The sequence below is a fragment of the Trachemys scripta genome, chromosome 9 (assembly GCF_013100865.1).
Source record: "Trachemys scripta elegans isolate TJP31775 chromosome 9, CAS_Tse_1.0, whole genome shotgun sequence".
Classification (NCBI taxonomy): domain Eukaryota; kingdom Metazoa; phylum Chordata; order Testudines; family Emydidae; genus Trachemys; species Trachemys scripta.
Window position 1 is genome coordinate 18838059 of NC_048306.1, and position 18237 is coordinate 18856295.

An 18237-nucleotide genomic window follows, 5' to 3' on the forward strand; every position below is an offset into this window, starting at 1 on the left:
TAAATCTATATAATCCTTTGTAACCAATTAATTAACAGTGTCTCTGAGCCTAATAAGCCAGGTAACACTCCGTCAGTGCTGTATGTAATAAACTCCTATGCTTAACTTCTGCACGGTGTAAATTTATGTGCCTTCACTAAACAAGGCATCAAGGCCCCTTTTAGGTGAGCTAACAGTTTGTGTGTTCCTGATTTTCTATTTGTTCATAGTTTGTGTATTCCAATGAAAGTGCACTGTGTCAACTAGGAGTGTTAGATATTTCAGCTTCATCTCCTGTAAAGCACCCTCCCTCCCTTCCCTTTGTACTGTGTTCATCACTCATTAGGCTACCCTCCTTTGCTAACATCACTGCTTTCTATATCTTCATTTTTTCACAGCACCATCATTATCTAATCCTTGTGACACCGTTTCATAAGCAATTCATTATGGGTACAATTAATTTCACCAACACCAATCCTTAAGCCATCAGACTTGATGCTGTTGGAATATGCAGGGAGATGGGTGTAGTGTATATAGCACAGCAACAACTGAGTGCACACACACATGCAGCCATTTGCTTCCAGTGAGTGCTTTATTATCTGTCCATAGTCCATACTGGAGGTGGCAGCTGTTCCCAGGGTCAGGTTACTAAAGAGAAGCATAACACAGTTAAGTCCTTAGTATCTGGATACCCTACAGCTAGGAATGCAAAATCTCCCTCAGGTTGCTACTCTAGCCTATGGTTTTCAAGAACAGCTACTGCCCACTGTGTGGGGAGTTAGGGCCACTGGATCTAGGTAATCCCATCGCCTCTCCCCAGACTGTCCCCAGTGGTGTTCTTTGTGTGGCTGGGGTGATACCTTAACCACAGGCATGCTGCCCCATTCTGGGGGCACTCTGTTGGCATCTTCACCTCTCCTGCTGGCACTGATTCCATGGCAGTGTGCTGTGGCGTTATTGTGATAGGTTTCAGAGTAGCAGCCGTATTAGTCTGTATCCGCAAAAAGAACAGGAGTTAGTCTCTAAGGTGCCACAAGTACTCCTGTTTTTATTACTGTGATAGAATCAAATCCAAAGGTCCTTACTCTAATTTTACTCAGGTAGATTCATAGATTTTAAGGCCAGGAGAAACCATTAAATCATCTAGTCTGACCTCCTGTAGAACACAGGCCATAGAATTTCCCCCAGTCACCCCTGCACTGAGCCCAGGACTAAAGCATATCTTCCAGAAAGCAAGCTAGTCTTGATCTGTAGACATCAGGAGATGGAGAATCCACCATTCCCTTGATAGTTTGTTCCAAGTAACACACTAGCTATGTCTGTTGTGTTCCTCTCTGGTACCTAGTTCATATACAGGGACAAGAGTCTACTGCTACTCTGGAGTTACTTCTTCAGCTCAGTCGGCAGAAGCCTGTGCTTTTGGTGCTGAACATCCATCCCTGGGTGCTGTTCCTGATGACTCCTTATCAGGACCGGCTCTAGGTTTTTTGTCACCCCAACCAAAAATAAATAAATAAATAAACCTCTGAAAGCGCAACTGCTGAAGCAAAAAAACTCAACAGAATGCCGCCCCTGGAATTGTGCTGCCCCAAGTACGTGCTTGGTTTGCTGGTGCCTAGAACCGGTCCTCCTCCTTATGCTAAGACTGTACTCAGTTCTTTCAGGCAAACTCCCACTAAAGCCAGTGGGAGCTTGCCTAAGTAAGGTCTTATCTACATGGAGAACTGAACCAGTACAACTAAAGGTTTGAAATTAAACTGATTTAGTCAAACCAATGCAAACCTTTAATTCATGTTAAAAATGGTTGATTTCAGTTTAGCCTAACTCAATTAGGATCAGGTTTAAGCAAAATCAAAATAACCCCCACTCTTGTCCTGAAAGAAGAGTGCTCACACAGCCTTCTGTGCTAATGTAAACTGGTGCAAGTTTGTGTGTAGACAAGACCTAAGAAAGGAGTGAAAATGTGGAAACCCAGTGTAAGGCCCCCATCATTGTAACAGCTGAGTGCCATTTCTAATCTCTCTCTCTCTCTTTCATGATTTGATAGGCTTGAGAGATAGCCCTGCTTGAGAAGGAATAGCCTACATTGGTTGCGGTGCTTTACAGAACACAGGAGATTCTCCTGTATCCTCTATGCCCAGAAGTGCCTTGTTTGTTTCCACAAGGTTACCCAAGACGGAGAGAAGACCCCTGTGTTGCAGAGATTCTGGAGTACTTTATTCCTTTCTAGTTATCCCCCTTTCCTAACTGGATCTCAACATTCTAGAAAGCAGGTGGTTCATGATCCAGTCTTTCATGAGCAGAGTTTGTGCTTAATTAACAAATTAATGGTGATCACCTTAATAGCAAATAGAATTGCATTTTCACAGTGAATTAGAGGAAGTGGCTGTGTAGGAAAGTCTGACAGCTCTTACGTGCTTAGCAAGAGCTCACACATAGCCTTGGACATTAGAACCTGTTTTCCTGAGCCAGGACACCACCGTTATCCCTTAGTTTTTTTCCAAATTAACAAATTAATTTTACAACAGATAGTTTGCCTGTAGGGTGATTTAATTAGCACCATTTTCAAAACGAGAGGGGTGCAATATAGTAGAGATGAGACATTTCCGGAATGAAATGTCAGCCTTCACTATCATTCCCATTTCCTAAAGAGATGATGAGTCAAGCTCATCAGGCAAAGATTATGCACTGTAGTCATTTGGTCAGCAGTCACGGTTCATCTCACCAGGTTCGGATCCAAAATGGTGCATAGACATACCCATAGAGGCCCTGATTGAGATGCATTTCCCCTGGTGCTAGATGTTCTACAAGCACAGCGGGACAGTCCCTGCCTCAAATAAATTAAATTAATGGAGATATCCTATCTCCTAGAACTGGAAGGGACCTTGCAAGGTCATTGAGTCCAGCCCCTGCCTTCACTAGCAGGACCAAGTACTGATTTTGCTGCAGATTCCTAAGTGGCCCCTCAAGGATTGAACACACAACCCTGGGTTTAGCAGGCCAATGCTCAAACCACTGAGCTATCCCTCCCCCCGTTCTATTTAAATACCATTCTATTTAAATAAACATGACAGACAAAGGGTGAGAGAAAGGAACTATTATTCACATTTTACAGATGGGGATTTGAAGAACAGAGAGGATAAGTGGCTTGCTCAAGAGCACAAAGGGAATCTGGGGCAGAGCTGAGAATTGTACCCAGATCTCCTGAGTAGAGCTGGCCAAAACAAAATTTCTAGTTCACTGAAAAATTCAACATTTCCAAATTTGGTTTCACTTCAATTCAGGACACCCCTGGAGAGGCTGATCCAGAGCTACAGACCCTGGAAGCCCAAGGTCCCCAACAGCCCATCAAGAAACCAGGTCATTTGACAAAAGTTCATCTAACCTGAGATGTTTCCACAAAACCCCTTTTTTGACAAATCAGCATTTTCCAATGACACTTTATTTTTCAGGAAAATTCCTAACTAGCTCTACTCCTCAGTCCCAGACTGGTGTCTCATCCACAACACAATTCTTCCTCCCTCGTTGCAAATGTCCCCCAGTTTAGGGACCTGGTGTGTCACAAACCAGCCTTGCAAGATAGTTCAGAGTCCTTGCTCACTCTTCCTTTTGCTTCTCTGATTAGACTGCCAACACTGCTGCCAATTAGAAAGAGAGGGTCATTTTTTCTTCTTCATAATGGAAATAGCTTCACATTAGAAACTGGACTGAGATAAGCAAATACTTTTTCCATAGACCACTGAAGTGCCATCAGACAGTAACAACCGGGATTGGAGCTACACCTATGGTCTATGCGTAAGGGTATGTGACAGAATTGGAGCCGATATGCAAAAAAGTTAGCTCCCATGCCCCCTGAAGAAAGTTCTTGCACTGCTCTGAGACTCTGGTACATGGATCAGGCAGTTCCAGCATGGCAGTGGCCAGCATCCAGAGAGAGAGAGAGGGAGATTCAACCCCGCACCAGCTACCATGAGCCAGCTGAGACCCAAGAGGATTCCAGACCAGGAGAACCAGTATGCCTGGCTGGAGTCAGGAGAGGACCTTGCCCTACTTTGGGATCAAGAAGAAGTAAGATAGCTTTTATTTAAGTTGGTCAATGTCAGAGCACTGTAACGCTTCATCTCAGGACATGCAACCTCAGCTGTACCATCCACCTTGGGAAGGTGCCAGGGTGGGAGCTGGGGTTTGTGAGAGGGTTAGGAGGTGGGGAATTGGCGTATTTATAAATGTTTATTAACTATTAATTAAACTTGACCCTTTCCTTCCCCAGATCCTATTTTCCTGTTCATAAGAAAGTCAGCTCCCTCTAGTATGCTGTTATTTTTGGTGCATCATTCCTTTGGTGGGTTTGTCTTATTACCTTATTGTCCCCCTGTGTACTGGACTTCATACTCATTGCCAGCTAATAGTAGAAGTAGTATTTGATTTTTCTCAAGAAACAGCATCCTCAGGTATATGGCACAGTGAGGGGTCACCTTGGGGTGGAGGCACATGGCACCAAGAAAAAAAGACTCAGGACCTGACCTACATGAGGAGGGAGGCAAAGATCCTCCAAATACTGGGCTACAAACAATTTAAAAGTGTCTTGATTCCTCCAAAGGAGGGTCAAATGTCAGCAACTGTCTAGATAGGCTCATAGAGCAGTCTGAAAACATTGGGCTTTTCCAGTTCCAGGGAGTAGTAAACCTTAGGGAAGATCTAGATATGTGTAGAGTCTGGTTTATTGTTTTTAAAATGTTTCCTCTCAGATGCTTTTATTCTAAATAAATACTTTGCATGAAGGAGGCTGTTTGGTCACTGATTACCATTATCATTGTCCAAGGGAGAACTGAATTGCAGGGTCTGGACATAAGTCAGATCTGCTGAGGTGATCGTAGTTGATACACAGGGGTTTGCAGCCCTGCAGCACATCAGAGAGTGAGAGAACCATATTTATTCCATCCTGAGAGAGGAGGTGATGGCCTGAGATCTATAGGGGGTCCGTTCAGAGAGACTAAGAAGGGTCAGAGGTGCAGTTCATCTGGTAACTGTGACAGGATCTTTTTCCAGTTATTAGTCACAATGCTATGACGAGGGAATGTCAAAACTCAAATGGGTCAGAGTTGATTAAGATCTATTTAGGTATATATACAGCACTCATTACTATAGTATCTAAGGGCCTGATCTTACAAACAGTTACCACTAAGCCCAGGGACTACTAATGAGCGAAATCACAATGTTTGGTAATAAATGTTTGAAGGACTGGGTTCGAGGAGACCAAACTGTCAGGCTAAACTATTCTAGGAGGAGGAGGAGTGCTGAAGACCTTATGTTATTTAAACCAGTTTGCTCCATCAGCTCTCTAAAATAATAAACTGTGTGAAAACTGGAAGCATTTCATGGTTTTCTGGGATGGGTGGCAGTCCCAGCTAGGCAAAATAGTGGGTTGCGGCCTAGACGGTACTTTTTGATGGACAGGTATTATATTTAACCCCAGTCTTATCTTCCCTCCCTTTGCAGTACACATCCTTGTCCCAGCCTCCACTATCCTGGTATGCACAATTATCTCTTCATACTTCTCCCCAGGAGAGTGAGCCCTGAGAATTTCATCCAGTCCTTTGGTATTTGAGCTGCCAGCTCTGCAGTGCTTATTGGGATAGTCACATGCTCTTTCACTCATGCTCAAGGTTTCCTTTTGGCTCCCAGGACCAGCCTCTGTGTTTTTGTCTGCTGCACAGAGACTTAGTAACTCGCAGTTACAATTCCCTGGCCAACCAACAACTCAGCTCTTTGTATTTGAGTTCTGTGTATTACTTTTGACTTCCTGTTATATGGTGGTACTGTCACAAAACACAGCGTTCAAAAATGTAAAAGGTGCTGATCTGATTTCAGACACAGCTATCAGACAAATCAAATCACACTCCCACATAACTTAGTATTAGGGTTGCCAATTTTCAGCACAGTAGCTTAAGTTATGCCCCTTTTTATACCCTGTACAACCCACTGACTTTAGTGTTGTTACAAAGGTCTGAATAGGGCCATATTTGTCTATTAGGACCACAATTTTAGAGATGCCTTGGCCTGGCCTCACACAGCTTTGCATTTGCAAATAATTCTGGGTGAAATTTTGCAAGTATAACTGACTGCAAGCACAAATAATAGCACTATATCAAACTATCTGATTTTGCGCTCAGACAGGTATCAAGATGGTTAAATGGATAATCACATTTGCAATTATTTGCTGATGCAAAATAGAAGGTCAATTTTCAAACTTTGGTCTTTGCTGTCCTAAAACTTGAGGGTGCCAGTGTGGATAAACTGAAAAGTCCAACCTTCTGGACGTTCTTCAGCCTTTATTCACGCTGCTCCTAATACATGTGGCTGACCACCAGTCAACTGTTATGCAGTGTTAACCAGCAGTCTTCTCTTTCTCAGCAGGCTCTTCCAACAGAGGCACCAGGTTTGACGGTTTGTCTTCTGACACACCAGTGCATTATGACATTGCAGCACAACACCATCAAGTTGCAACACAATGTCAACAACAACAACAAAAAAAGCTGCATTGACCATGAAAGATGCTTTAAGGCACTTCAGGGTACTGAGAGCCGAACATACAAGACACAAGGTCATGCTTTTGCTAAAGCGGGGATGATTGGCACTGGAATTTTTCCCCACACTTTTCCGCACAGGTAGTTACTTTAATGACTTTGCTTTAGCTCTTTCAGGCAGGGTATTGTGTTTCCTGGTCATACAGCTTATCCTCTTTTTATAATGAATTATAAAAAATACCTCCGACATTTTAACATTCCTTGTGTGGCTAGTGAAGTGAGTCAGATCTCAGACAGCACTGAACCTAATGAGCTGTGAGAGGCACAAGCAGAATAATAAAGAGCATCATTAATTGTCAGTGCATTTGAGAAGGATTTCAATAACCACTGCCAATAAAGCATGAAGTGTCTCAAAAAGCCACAGTTCAGCTTTCGGAAAATAGATACGCGTGAACGTTGAGACTGGCATGTCAAGCAAAGCTGGAGCAGATTTCCTTTGGAAGTAATTATTTATATGTGAATCTTATGTCACTGTAGCACCATGAAAGAATAGAACAATTTCCACCTTAAGAAAAACAATGAAGGAAATATATATCGTCCTTATTTGTGTACAAATAGCTTACATCCGTACAGGAAATGGTTGCTGGTAAAAGACTATAGCTATACCACAGATACATATCATAAACTGGGTATAGTTTTTGCACAATGTGTAGGTAACCTGTGGAACTCCTGGTAACTGGATATTAAATATATTAATTTCAAAAATATATGAGCAATTGATATGAATAAGACTAGACCAGGGGCCAGCACATCGCTCGCCCGCGCCGCTTCTCGCCGTCCCCATTGGCCCGGGACAGCAAACTGCGGCCAGTGGAGGCCGAGATCGGCCGAACCTGCCACGTCAGCAGGTAAATAAAACTGTCCCGGCCCTCCAGGGTGCTTACCCTGGTGAGCCGCGTGCCGAACGTTGCCGACCCCTGAACTAGACTATGTCGTGACCCTAGCTACAATAAAATTACAAGGGGGTATAAATCCTCCTGCTACAGGACACCTGGTTGGGTCAGAAAGAAATTTAAATTCCCTTTTGAAGAATTACAGTATATTGTAGCACAGTTGGGTGTATTATGGGGTTTCTCACCTTCTGAAACATCTGGCATCAGTCTTTGTCAGGATAAAGGACTACAGTGGCATTAATCTCTTTTGGTTCCTGTATAATTTCTTGGATAAGTGATAGGAGATATGTGATAACCTACTATTATTTTTAACTATGGGCCTAGGAAACTCCATTCCCTACTCAATTAGGTGAAAAGTGTAAAACATGGAAGATCAAATTAAACCAAAATGCCACTATCAAATTCCTCAAGTTGCCCTTTTCTAAGGGAGAGCACAAGCACTGGAATAATGGGCTTTACTGTTACCTGCACAGTAAGGTGAGCAACTGATGAGACTCTCATCCCAGGCAGGAAGGCAGGAATAATCTGGGAGGTTACACTAGCATCACTCTTTCACATGTGATTCCTTGTGAAAATGAAGCCTTGTTTATCCTTTTCAGAGATGTGCTCTGTTGTTGACTTTGTCAAGTAAGTGCTCAACAGTTTTCTGTTACGCTTGATGCTCTCGCACACAGACAGAAGCCCAGGGAAAAAAGAAATACAGAGATTCATTCTGAAGAATACTGCCTAAGCCTTGATTAATTGCATGTTGCATACTGTAGTTGGGGTGTGTGATGGGGATTGACAGGGTGTCACATATTACAGACATTCTTTATGTGGACATAAAAATACACAATGATAGAAATAATCAGACTTTTAAACATCTTACTATCACAAGACTACTTCCTTTTCCAAAAGTACATGAAGGGTTATGCCCAGTGCCTGAATGGCAGGATACAGTGTAGGCTATACATAGGCTATCCACTCTTGCACTGCATGAAAAGATTGATAAGAGGTAGCTCTCAAAACAAAATCAGTATCAGACTAGAAGTACACTGCACTTTTGCTAATCCATATTAAATGGTAGAAGCCCTGCTTTTCAAAACCAGACTGTTCAAACCACTTGTAAATGTGTTGTGGTGAACAATCTTGCTTGGGCAGGGAGCGGCAATAAAATTTTTCTTTTTCTAACTTCTGTGACTCTGGGTTCTTCTATAAAGCATGTACCTCTGCATCCCATTCACTGATGGGTGGACACACAACCAGGTGTTGGGGGAAAGATGCCTAGGCAGCTGTGGGCCTCAAAAAGTACTTACTCCTGGGGGAATTCTGCACCAAAAAAGTAAAAATTCTGTGCCAAAAAAATTAAAAATTCTACACATTTTATTGGTCACAATAACACCATATAATCATGCCAGTTTCAATTATTCTGGTAATTGCAAGGAGGGTGTAGGTCACCTGTGCCATGCTGGCTTAGTCGCAAGTCATTTTGACAAGCCTTGGAATAAACTGCCCTGTAATGGGGGAGTAAGGGCTTAGCTTTTCAATTATAGGATTTATGGGGAATATTTCATGGCAGTGGCTCAGTGACTGTCCTTTAATAAGGGTTCAGATCTCTGTATTTGCACTCCTTTGGGTCATAATCTTTTAAATGCCTGCTGTGAGTGCCCTCTCCCTGTAGAAGGGTTGAGATCGCACCTTCCTTATGTACATTGGTCGGGAGCCCTGGCACTTTCTGGGCAAAGAGCCCACTCTCTACTGAGGGAGTGCAGGTCTCTCCATTTCACCAGTGTGGGAGGTTGCCCAATTTAATGCCCTCTGCATACTGACCACCCTGTAAGGAGGGTTTGGGTCACCTTTGGCCTACTTACCTAAGCTCATGTCACTTTGACATCTCTTGTAAAGGATCACCTTGTAAAGAGGGAGGAAGGTCTTAGATTTTCCAATTACAGGAGTTGTGGGGAAGTGGTCATGCTAGTGGCTGAGTGATCACCCTCTAATAAAGATTTTGGTCTCTTTTTATTACCCCTCTAGACATAGTCTTTCAAATGCTGTGTTTGAGTGACTTCTCCCTGTAAAAACGGTCGAAGTCCTGTGTCTGTGTCTTAAAGCTTTCTATATGCCAGGGAGGGTGACCGCCTTATAATCAGGGTTTCTGTTCTTTTTCCTCTTACTCACAGGCTCCTTGGCCCCCTTTGTTGTGTTCCAGGGTGGTCCTACTTAGGCACTTTTGAAAATGCTACTAGATGTCTTTATCTTCATGTGCCTAAATACCTTTGAAAATCTGCCCGTTAGAGCTTGAAGTTACCAAAAATAGAGAGAGGAGAATCTCCAAACTTAAATCTCTGTCACAATGAAATATTTAAAGTACACACAGTTGTATAGGGCCTACAATGTTTTCTACTCCACTATAATAAGGGACAAGGCAGGCAGTAAGAAAGGGTGAACAAGCTAACTGATGAGTCATATTCTCAGAATTCTACTAATACCGTTGATCAACCTTATCGATGATTCTGGTGTATGAACGAGTGAGTACGAGAGGAGCCTTACTGATTGCCTTGTTCCATAGCAATCAGAGGCCAAAAAAAAAAGTCTGTCTAATGAAAAAGGAGAAAACTGGGCTGGAAATATATAAACTCTTAAACATAGACCATAGAAACAGTAGGATAAATTCTCTGCCCTCATTTATACCCACACAGAGGTTACATCGGTGAGGCTGTTCTCTAAATCTGTATCATGGTGATATGTTACACAATGTGAAGTCTGCTCATCTGAGTAGCAGCTTGGGTCAGCGCTGGATGTCAAAGTTACCCAGATTAGTCTAGAAAGTAAAATGCTACTATTATTCACAGGCCATGTCTTACAGCTTTTACTCTGGCAAACTCTCATTGAAATCTGTTGGCTAAATCCTGACATCCTCACCAGGCAAAAGCCAGCTGAAGTCAATGAGCTAAATCCTGGATGGCCACCCTCATTTTCTGCTCAAATAAGAATCCCATTGGCCCAAATCCTGACATGGTTAAGTTTTTGCCCAGTCCAAATCCCGGCTGACGTCAGTGAGAGTTTTTCTTAAGTAAGGACTAAGTAAAAACTGAGAAAGGACCTCAGGATTTGGCCCAACTGGCATTTTTTCTGAGTCTTGTCTAAATCTACTTGTTTTACTGAAAAGGAAAGAATGATCAGTGTGTAGGGCTCTGTAGAATTGTTCATTCCACACATGAAAATGGGCTCTGAGTGAATGGGTACCTTTGGAAAAAAACTAAGGGATAATGGTGGTGTCCTGGCTCAGGAAAACAGGTTCTAATGTCCAAGGCTGCGTGTGAGCTCTTGCGAAGCACGTAAGAGCTGTCAGACATTCCTACACAGCCACTTCCTCTAATTCATTGTGAAAATGCAATTCTATTTGCTATTAAGGTGATCACCATAAATCGGCTGCAAGGTCATTTCAAACCACAGAACACAATATGCTTCAATCATCAGTGTCTAGGTGCAGTTCTGAAATATAATATTCATTATAAAAAAAACTCAGCCGCAGCATTCTGTGCATTCTATAGCCGGAGATCTAAAGTCTGTTCATAGAACTATTAGTCACTTACTAGATAGCAGAGCTTGCTTCAAGAATCTCTAGGCACTGTGATCTTAATATTCAGGTCATGTATGATGCCAGGTACCAGAATCAGTGATGTGGTTCCCTAGGATCGTACTCAGACACACATGCAGACAGCCAAGCAGAAGACACTGACCACACAGAGGTGGGATGGCTGCTTCGAAAGCATGGCTTGTTTTAGAGATGCTATAAAGGTGTAACAGAATATTCCAGAATATCAAATTCCTGAGTCACCCTTAAACTTGCCACATGGGGTTTATTTGCATATGATAAAATCAGCTGTTTGCATTAAGTGAGGCAGATCACCCATTGTAAAAGCTGAGTAAAGTACACACATGGATAGAGGGGTTAATTTATCCTAGTCTGTTCACACGGGGACCGATTCAAAGCCCACTGAAGTCAATGGAGAGATAGATGCCCATTGAATTCAGTGGGCTATGGAGCAGGCCTATGAAGACTAGTAACAATTAAAAAGAATTGTTCTTCAATTGCCACAGGCCTGATCCTACATCCCTTACACAATAAGTGGTTCCAATTAAGTCAAGAGTGGTACCCAAAGAGTAAAGCTTCCAGGCTGCCCCTTCAGTGTTAAGCAAATCGATTCTTGTATCTACAGCTTTAAAGTGTTTTGGGTTCCTTAGGGATAAGGGATGCAGTGCATACAGTGTCAAAACTCTGTAGTTGAGAATGAAGGGTTTCAGCATTAGAGCCAATTCCAGCTCTTCCAGTATCAAAGGGCCTGGAATGTCCAGTGGTTGTCTTTTCTGATGTGGTTTATTTTGCGTTGTACATGTTCTCAGCCACTGAACATTATTTATGAATACAGAATAGGTGCTGTTGAAAAGTACAAGATAGACAGTCCTGGAGTCCTATTTATCCATAGAATTGGTACTATCTGGATATCAGCATGGCCTGCTTCTCCATCCCTGATCTTGATTACAGCACCTCTAGAACAGAGAGGGTAGCCCAGACACCATGGCCCATTCATTCTTTGGTATGTCTGTTGAGAGTGCCAATTGGTAAACACTAGCACCAGGACTGAGATCACCAACTCTTTCATACAGACCACCTAATGTTGGTCAGAAGGCACTGGGTTTTGAACAATACAAACCATTAAAACCCATTGAAGCAAAGAAGCCTGCTGAGATGGTTTCTGATTCTAAACTTGCCCAGGAGAAGAAAAACATATCGAAGCTTCCCAGCTATATACTGATTCTTGAACAAAAATGAAATAATCAAGAAACAAATGCTAGCAGGTTATATTCTTCTATAGTTTTGAGCTATAACAATATATAACAGGACACAACCCTCCTGTACCTCTGTGCATTGTGTATTTGAGATGGGGGATGGGAAGGATATGACTAAGTGACCAAACAGTGAACTTCATGAAGGAAAAACATAAGTTCAGTATACCAGAACCATGCAGTAAATTTTTATGTATAGAGCTTTTATTTACCAATATTAAAAAGCTGTCTGCATTCACGCAGTAGCTAAGCAAAAAGGAACTTCAGTTGATAACATGCTATAAATAAAAACAGAGAGCCCAGTGTTCTGATGATAAACAGATTCAGTCCCTTCTATAAGCTGTTTGTTCATTCACTTCGTGGAATGTTGATTTCCCAGGCAGTTTGCTCCTGGGGACAAAAAGGAAATGTATTTTCTGTAGAGAAGGTGGGGGGAGAGAGGGGACACAAAAGCTGGATATTAGAAGGCAAGCATGGTAGTTAAGCACAACAAGACAGTGATAATTTATTTCTTGTTCCACCAAAAGAGAATGGTAATTAATTGGCACCACTGGCAAGCCAAGTGTGTTTTATGCTGTTGCTGATCCAAAGACTAGGGAGGAAGGACATATGACTCTTTGATATTAGACATAGGCTTGAACCAAAGCCAAGATCCAAGCACCCTTGGACTTCAGTAGAAGTGGAGTTCAGAATCTGAACACAGACACAAATCTATCCTTTGTGACCGTCCCTTATTTCTGATTCATTGGTCCCTTTAAGTCCTTGGAATCTTTGTGATTTTCTAGTCTGACCTTCTGTATGACATAGGCCGTAGAACTTCCCAAAAATAACTTCTAGAGCTTTACCTTAGAAAAACATCCAGTCTTGATTTAAAAATTAGCAATGATGGAGAAACACTGTCAAAAATGTATGCCTTATTTCTAGTCTGAATTTGTCTAACTTCAACTCTTAGTCATTGGATCATGTTATACCTTTCTCTGATAGACTAAGAGCCCATTATCAACTACTTGTTCCACATGTAAGTACTTCTACACTGATCAAGTCACCCCTTAATCTTTGCGATACTCAAGGCGCTCAATTTATTTAGTTTGTCACCATAAGGCATATTTTCTAGTCCTTTAATCATTTTCATGGCACTTCTCTGTACCTTCTCCAATTTATCAACACCCTTCTTGAATTGTGGACACCAGAAATGCAGACAGTATTCCTGCAATAGTCACACCAATGTCAAATAAAGAGGTAAAATAACCTTTCTACTCCTATTCAACATTCCCGTTTATGTATCCAAGCCCTTTTGATCGCAGTGTTGCACTGGGAGCTCATACTCAGCCGATTATCTGCTGTGACTCCCAAATGTTTTTCAGAGTCCATGCTTCCCAGGATCGAATGCCCCATCCTGTAAGTATGACCCTACATTCTTTGTTCCTAAATTATATGCTGACATTTAGCTGGATTAAAACATATTCTGTTTGCTTGCACCCAATTTACCGAGCAATCCAGATTGCTCTGTACTGGTGACCTGTCCTCTTCAAAATTTACCACTCCCCCTAGTTTGGATGTCTTATGCAAAGTTTAACAGGTGGTGATTTTCTTTTTCTTCTCCGTCATTGATAAAAATGTTAAATACTATAGGGTCAAGGGACCCCATACCTGAGGGAATCCCCATGAAACACAACCACTTGATGATGATTCCCCATTTACAGTTACATTAAGACCTATCAGTTAGCCATCTTTTAATCCATTTAATAAGTTCCAGGTTAATTGTATATTGTTCTAGTTTTTTTAACCAAAATGTTACGCCATACGCCTTACAAAAGTCTGTGTACATTACCTCAACACTATTACCTTTATCAACCAAATCTGTAATCTCATAAAAAAAGATATCGAGTTAGTTTGATGGGATCTATTTTCTATAAACCCATGTTGATTGGCATTAATTATATTACTCTCCTTTAATTCTTTATTTAATCAAGTCCCCTAGCAGACGCTCCATTATCTTGCCTGGGATTGATGTCAGACTGACAGGCCTATAATTGTCTGGGACACCCCATTTACCCTTTTTAAATATTGGCACATTAGTTTTCTGCCAGTCTTCTGGAACCTCCCCATGTTCCGAGACTTACTGAAATGAGTCCCCTTTTCTGCAGTTCTAAGTGCCCCCAGATTTGGGGGTGTTAAGTCTGGGCCCAAAGCCCACCTCTAATTAATTGCTGTTGTGAGGATCAATTCTTTCTATTGCACCTGAGCTGAGTGGTGATTTACATTCCCATAATGCCTTTCATCCAACAGATTAAAGTGCTTCACAGGCACATTTATGTGGGGCAAATCCTCTCCCACCCTTTGTGGGCATGAAGAGCCCTAGCTGCAGAAAAATAGGGTTCCACTACACAGGATATAGGTAGTGCTCACTGCCAGCATAGTACGGCGTAGCCCCACAGGGCTTCCTGACCCTAAATGGCAGAGGTGTAAGGGACCGGCTAGTGGAGGTGGAGAAAGAGGAGCAAGAGGCAGGACAGATGAATTCATGACTAAAGAGGGTCATTTCGCTATTGGGATGAAGCAGCCGCTTCTGGAGAGCAGACAGAGGAAGAGAAAGAAGCAACGTCTCTTTTAGATCCCCCTAAAGAGAGTGAAAATGGTGTTGTTTATCCATCTGCTAAATTAACTCACCAAGTGGATTAATACAATCAAGGGTTTGCCATTAATACAATTTGTGGTGTTGACACAAAATTGAGCTCACACCAAGCAGGGTTCCACCCTGCATCAAAACTTCCATGCCCACAAATAACTTTAGTCAGAAGTAGGATTTTCCCCAGGCCGTATACATCTATTCCACCCAGAAAAGGCTAAGCGAGCAACAGCGAGCCCAGACTAATGGAACATAGGATACTGGACTAGATGGATAACAGGTCTGATCCATTCCTAAGTCAACTCCTGTCTCTGATAGTGGCCAGTATCAGATGCTCTTGAGGCCAATGCAAGAAACTCCACAGTAGACAGATGTAGAATAATCTGCCCCTGTGAGGGTCTCATCCTAATCCCCACTAGTCAGAAACTGGTTTAAGGTGAAATACGATGTTTTACATCCCTTCCAGCCTCAGCTCATCTATGGGATGTAAATATCATCATTCCCATTTTACAGATAGGTAAACCGAGACACAAAGAGATTAAGTGATTTGCCCAAGATTATGAGACTAATCAGTGGCAAGGCAATATTAGGACTCTTGAGTCTGTCATTGCTTTTATCCCTCCTGCTCTAATCACAACGTGCTCCTTCCAGATGGGGTTAAATGGAGTTCGTCCACCCCTAGCTGAATGTGTTGGCGTCTGAAATGTGAACATATGGGTGGTAGTGAAGCGTTCTCTCCTGCTGCATGTTTTGCAAGTGAGGACAGGGGAAAGTTTTTTCTGCTTTAGAATAAAATAATCCTAAAGAAACAAATGTAATTTAAGTGGATATTTTTGTCTTAAAGTAATTTTCCCCTCAATATATCTTCTTGTAATTACTATTTAATGATTGTAAAGGAGGAAACGGTTCCCTCTGATTATAGGCAGCAAGGGGTCCCCTCTGAATATAGGCAGCAAGGCCATCTGTTAAATCTGTCACGTTATTAACATGACTCAGTTTAAGAGAGGGATTTAACTACTTTACAGCTAGCATTTCCCTTGGACTATATCTGTATTCGCTATGCATTCAAGTTTGTGTGGCTTGCAATCACTTGTTTGGAAAATAATTACTGAGCTACAAGATCTACAAGTGTTTTAAGAGATCCTAAAAACTAAACCCTAAAGGGTCCTTGCCAGGAAGCCAGTTAGTGAGCTCCTGAGTCTATTAACTTTGGGCTGAAAAAAAAAATCATCATATTTTGGACCTGATCACACCCACACTTTAGGAAAGCTCTGATCTGGATTTAAACTCTGCAGATCAAACCCGTCTTTAATTAGCTTTACTGTTTCAGTGATTTAATATTTCCTTACCATTTTACCATGGGATCATTGAACATAAGGTAATAGGCAGTGCCTTGCAATTCTGATTATGTTCTACGTACGTGTCTGCATTTGAGATAACCGCTACTCAGGGATTCAACCATGACATAAGGCCCAATCCTATAAACTGTTACTTGTGGACAGAAATCTGCATGGAGCCCCGGCAGATTAAATGGGGATATGTGCAGGCTCAAGGGTCTAACTCCGCAGGCCAGGTATCCGTTGAACGGGTGAAGAGTGACTCAATTGGTCTGTCTAAGGAGCAGCATTACCAGACACTAAAGAGAGCTCTAACCAGTATGTCACAGCTAGAAGGTTGCTGGCCGTGAGGTGGGGATACAAGGGGCTGGCTGGAGGAATAGTTAGTTAAAGCAAGGAACAAACTGGGGAATCTTGCAGACTCCACCCCAAATAGGGAGGACTTCCAGGGAAATGAGTAGACCACAATAGCAGAAATCTACTCAGAGATTCACATTTAAATTGCTGATCTTGTTGCTGTGGCCTGAGCTGAATCTCCTCTCAGACACAGCCCTGACGTGGAAGTGTAAATATTAGAAAATTCTATTAATCATCTAAACACCGCGCTGCCAGACACTGCACTGTCCAGATGGATTATTTGTCCGTCACACAGGGAAACAACCTATTTTCTTGAAACCCAGTTCATTATCTTGTTGTTAAAAAAAGGACGAGCAGACAATATTCAACGTACACTGTCAATCTTGTTAAGATCTTCTGGCAAGCAGAACAGTTAGACCATAAGACAAGCCTGAATAATGATTTTTTAAAATTAGTGCCCATTTCAAATGACTGAAATGAAGAGGGCCATCGCCAAGCTAACACATATCAGGTGTGTATCCTAGCAATAATCAAGCTCCAAACAGATCAGAGAAGCATCCAAAAGATGCTTTGGTCTAGGGCTCATGCTAAAGTCTAAGAACAGATGCTGTTGAGAGATTTGCCATACTTCAAAGGAAAAGGTCAAAGCGCAAAATTAAGAGTCAGGGAACCTGAGACCTATTCCTAGCTCAACCACTGATTCCCTATGTAATCCTGGAGAAGTAACTTATTTTTCAAAGGTGAAGATGTCAGTGGGAGCTCTGTGCGCTCAGCACCTCTGAAAACAGGTAATTAGTCCCTCTGTTTCCCCATCTGTAAAGTGCAGGGAATAATATTAACGCACTTTACAGGATGTTATAATGTAAGAGTTTATTCATGGAGTGGTCAGAAGTGATATCCGACAGACATTAGCACTCTCAACCTTCCACCATTCTTGGGAGAGCAAGTGCAGTGCCAGTGTGGTTTGAATGCCCGTGCACCATGGGTAACATTTGGTATGCAGACATGTGGTATGTTATGGTGTCACAATCCTAAAATTCTCTAGTACAGACAGACCAAGTTCATTTCATTCACAAGTTGTAATGATGAATGCAGTCCATCTTCCTGCAAGAAGCTACAGTAAGGACTGTGAAACCCTGCAGATAAATCTAGGAAATCTGCCCTGCAATTCATAGTCTGCTGGTTCATGTGTGGACCTGGAGAAGTTGACAGACAGCACTAATCATTTCTGCTCTCTCCACTTGAAATCCAGAGGTAAGAGGTTAGCACCACACTATGCAATCCCTTAATAAGGATGTTAACACCATCCCTGTAATTTAAAATATCACCTTTTCATGAGCTCATTCCGGGATGCTCTGAATATAAAATTCTATGCATGACAATCTAATACTTAAAATATTAAAGCAAATTATAAATGGTCCCAAAATTTAGCAGCATTAACTCAAACAGAATATCCAGTGTCTCTGGTAGACAGTAATCATTTATATATAAATGGTGTGTGTGTGTGTGTTTTGGGGGATTGTGGGAGGGACAGGGTAGGGAGCAAACTCAGAACAAAGGCAAACATTCAAAACAGACTGAAGCCTTTTAAAAATGTCAATTCTTTGCATTCCTAACACATGAGC